Genomic DNA, 4,861 nt, shown 5'->3' with positions numbered 1-4,861 from the left:
CTTTGGAATTTGATTTCTTCTTTAAGAAACCTGATATGATTTTTCTTGAAATTAATATTGTTAATAATTTTTTAAATTGATGCTTTTTTTAAAGAATTAACATCTTTATAAGAAGGAGGATTTGTAAATTTAAAACAAATTTTTTGACCAAAAATATTTGTAGTCAAGCATTTTGAATTCACTTGAAAATGATAAATTTGAACAGTAAGAGTACCAAGAATTACTTCTTAGTCTAAATTTTTTACAAGATAAAAAAATATTTTTAAAAGAAATATTTGAATTACAAAAATGAGCTTTCGAAAGTTTACGTTGAACATTGAGCTTTTTGCCACTAGCATCGTAAAGACGTTCAGCATTTTTTTCAAAATATTTTGTAGGAATAAGTCCTTCCTTTATACAATTTTGATCTACTTCAAAATCAATAAGGACTCTAGAATTAAATTTGAATTCTTTATTGACTAATATAGTCATATTACAGTACCATTTTTAAAGTTGAATACGGTTAATAACATTAACCATTTCTTCTTCGAATTGATGATTTGAAGTAAGAAATTCTTTATCAAAAGAACTAGAAAAAGATGATGAAGAAAGAATTTTTTATTTTTGTTTCAAATCTTGAATTTTAAGAAGAGCAACTTCGATTTGAACATCTTTCATTTGACGTTCAAGAATAGAAATTTGGGATTTCATTAAATTAATATTTGATTTTAAATCAGAACTAAAAGATTTTGAGATTTCTTTTGTAAAACAATTTAAAACATTTTGCATGTTAAAATGTTCAAAAGTACATTTTGAATTTGAAGGTAGAACGGAATTGTACTTATTTTTGAGTTGTGGATTTTCAATTTGATATGCAATCTCTTTAATAAGTTTTTCTTGTTTAGTAAGAACATTTATAATTTCACAACCACAAAGTTCTTTATTTTAATTAGAAGAAGAGGAAGAGTTTGAACTAGATTCAACATTACAATCTTCTTGATATTGATAAACATGTTCTAATTTAGGACATTTGTTAGAATAATGCCTTGATTTTTTGCATTTCCAACAATTAATATTAGAAGATTTTGAAAATCTTTTCTTTCGAAATTTTCTTTTAGAGCAATTTTTGGAATAGAGTTTTTGTTGAAAATGCTTTTCTTTAGAATAAAATTTTTTCCCTTTCAGTTTTGAAGGAGGAATTATTTTTTCGAATCCATATTGATCACAGAAAAATCCAAGTTCTTTACGACAATCTAATCTTTCTGATTTCCATTTAGATTTGATTTTGAGTTCATTAGAGAGAGCTAATCCTTCTCTATTAATAAAACTAATTAGTTCTCCGCAAGATAAATTATCATGAAAAATAGTATTATTATCCCTTTTATTGAATTTGTGACTCTTTCTCAAAAAAGTTTTGGAAGTCCAGATAAAAATCCTTCTTTTCAATAAGCTTGATTATAGTCATTTCGTAAAAAGATATATGTTAAAAACATATCTTTGAACCAATGAAAATTTTGTAAATTTGAACACTTACGAGTCATTAGAATATTAGATGTTTTTTTCCAAAATATCATTTGGAATACCAATAAAATGTTTGATAATACTATAAAGGAGAGTAGTAAAATTATTGTTTGTACCCTCTTCTTTTATAGCATTAGCAATTTGATCTTTATCATCTTCTTTTAAATATTGAAACCACCAATTATTTTATTGGCCAATAAAACTTTGAATAATCTTATTAGCAGCTTGAATAGGAAAATATCCTTCATGAATGTAACAGTTATAACAAGCAGCCATTTATTCAAGAATTTGTGTAATTTGATATTCAGTTAAACCATCAATATTCCAAATGGTAATTCCATTACCATAGATGGTTTTTGTTTAGAAAGTTTTTCTCCGAAAAGTAAATCTGGAGAAGTATTTTTTGGATAATATGCAGGAACTTTGGAAAATTGATTTTTTTTTATTTCGTAACTTATTGATATGAGGAACTTCATCATAAATATATTGAGATTCAATTTCATCAATTGTATTGATATTATTTAAAGTAGAAGAGGAAGATAATTTCGAGAACTGAGTGGCTAGTTCTTTTAGAACATTGACCTCAGCTTTAAGAGTTTTTGGAGTAGGTTCATGGAGATTTATCAATGCTGGTTCCATGATTTGCTTTGAAGATTTTGAATGAGTTGAAGTCTCAGGTTCATAATTTAATTCAATTCTATTTAACTAAGAACACATAGATTGAAGAACTACATTAGTGTAGTTATTTTGAGCTTGAGTATTTTTTATATCCATAGTAATAACCTGAGAATCATCAGGTCGTTCTGAGAATATCTTTTTGAGAGGAAAAACTAGAATTTCGATATTTCCATGGGTAACCACAATTTCTTCTATAGGAGGATGAGAAGATTGATTAATTTCTCCAAAGAAGTTTTCCAAATATTTTTGGAACATTTGCATTTTAAATGGTTTTTCTTTCTTTGAAGTAGGTTTTTTATTGTAAACTTTAAAATATGCCCACTCATAAAAACTTAAATATTTAGGGAATTTGTAAAATTCTTCCCAAAAAAATTCTCTTTCTTCTTCTAAAAAAGTTTTTCTAAATATTTTTCTAAAATTTTTGACATCAGGAGATTGATCGATTTTAAATTCATTTCTTTTATTTATTTCAGAAGACATAACATTACATTGCTGATCAAAATTTGGAGGGACCATATTAGATAAAGTTGGTGAATCAAGCTATTCTGATTCTTCCTTTTTATCATCATATTGAGGTTTTGGGATGTTTGGATTGAAATCAACACTAGTTAAAGAGGATGTTAAAAATCTAGCATATTAAAAATAAGTATCTCTAGATCCATTATCACATCAAGCAAAAAGAAATCTAGATGAAGATAAAGATAAAGATGAACCTTTAAATAATATCTTAACATTTTCATTAGGAAAAGTAATAATTTGATTAGGAGTAGTCTAAAAAGGAGCAAAAATAGGATTTTGAACATTTTCAAAATTTCATTCAAGTCCTCTAGATTGAAGATTCCAAGAAACTCTCTTGGAAATCATAGTAGTTGAATAAAAAGGATTAATTTTAACCAAAAGGCTTTCATCTGTTGGAGATAAACGAAGAGCCCTAATATAGAGTTGAGTATTAATAAGCTTGTAATATATTCTATATATTACAGCAAAAGCATCTGAACAATCATCAAAATCAAGATTTTTTGTTTGAATATAAAGATTTAGAATATTAAGAATAGCTCCATCATTTAAATTGATAGAAAAAAATTGGATTATAATTTGAAAATATAGGACTGCTTTCTAGATTTGCTTCTAAAACAGATAACAATGAATTTTCAAATTCAAGAAGTTTTTTATCTCGAAGAGTTAAGAGAATAGAAATGTCTAAACCAAGACGAAATAAAGGTTTAATAGCAATTTAAACTAATTCGACATGAAAATATTTAAATTTCTGCCTATGGGATTCATTAACTTCTTTTGAAAATAAATTAATAAATGTATTTTGACTTTTGATAGGGATTGTTTGTTCAAAAGTTTTTATAACATAATTTTGAGTAAAATCAAACTCTCTGATTTCACAAATAGAGTTTTTCTATGCCATTGGAATAGTTCACTTATGCAATCTTTGTTGTTCAATTTGAGCAATTTCAAGTTCATGACTATTGAAACTGTTTAATGTAGATGCAGGTGCTTGATCTAATTCTTCTTCATTTTGAAAAATATCTGAAATATTTTCAGATCTGTTTCTAAATCTCCTTAACCAATTTGAAATTAAAGACATAACAGAATAAAATTAAATTATAATAATTTATCACAATAAAAACAGAGCAATAGAATATACCGACTCTTACCAAGTCTACAACGGGATCGTCCAAACATGCCTACACTGGCTTAACACGGGCTGACCAACGCTATTTAGCAAACATCCAAGTGTGTGTGTGTGTGTGTGTGTGTGTGTGTGTATAATTGTGAAATTTCTTTAATTTCGTCTAATATTCAGTATCCAATAATTAGCGAATTATTAACTTAAAAAGTCTAGATATTCATAGAATTAGCTAATCTAGTACGTTACTTAGCCTATGTTTGGTGGTTTGACTAAAAGTTAAAATTTTAGTAAACTTTAATATTAGTTAATGAAATATGTGGTTAAAATTTGATAAAAGTTGGGAATTCCATAACACATATGATTGAAATAAGTTTGAGAAAAAATGAATTTTAAAAAATGAGGCTAAATAGAAAGAGTTAATACCCCCAAAGAGTCACTGAACTTTGCCAAAAATTCCTAGGAGGTCACTGAACTTCAAAACTTCTCTAAATAGTCACTAAACTTTACAAAAAGTTTTCACAATGTCATTGAATTTCAAAACTTCCCTAAATACTCATTGAATTTTGACAAAAGTTCCTAGGAGGTCACTAAATCAATAAATCAATGATGTATGGGACCTCAATTTGCAAAATTGAGTGACCTTCTATGAACTTTTTACAAAGTTGAGTGACTATTTAGGAAAGTTTTGAAGTTTAGTGATCTCTTGGAAACTTTTTGGCAAAGTTTCAGTGACTAATTGGGGAATTAACCCTAATAGAGACTTAATTCTTGCAATCTTCAACTTCATTGGTAATAACGCGAAAAATATAGTCACACTATTATTTATTTATGAAAATTGTTACTTGTCAACCCTTTGAGTAAAAAGAAATGTGAAATGCAAAAGTGATGGTACATGTTAAATAAAATAGTTGGTGAACACTTAATCGAATTTTTATTTTCAATTACGTTTTCATAAATTTATTAGTATTGTTCGTCATTTATTTCTATCCATTTATCAATTAACAATTAGTTATTTTTATTTGATTGAAAATTGGTGGAGGC

The sequence above is a fragment of the Olea europaea genome, chromosome 8 (assembly GCF_002742605.1).
Source record: "Olea europaea var. sylvestris chromosome 8, O_europaea_v1, whole genome shotgun sequence".
In the NCBI taxonomy this organism is placed as follows: Eukaryota; Viridiplantae; Streptophyta; class Magnoliopsida; order Lamiales; family Oleaceae; genus Olea; species Olea europaea.
Note: the sequence above shows the minus strand (reverse complement) of the source record.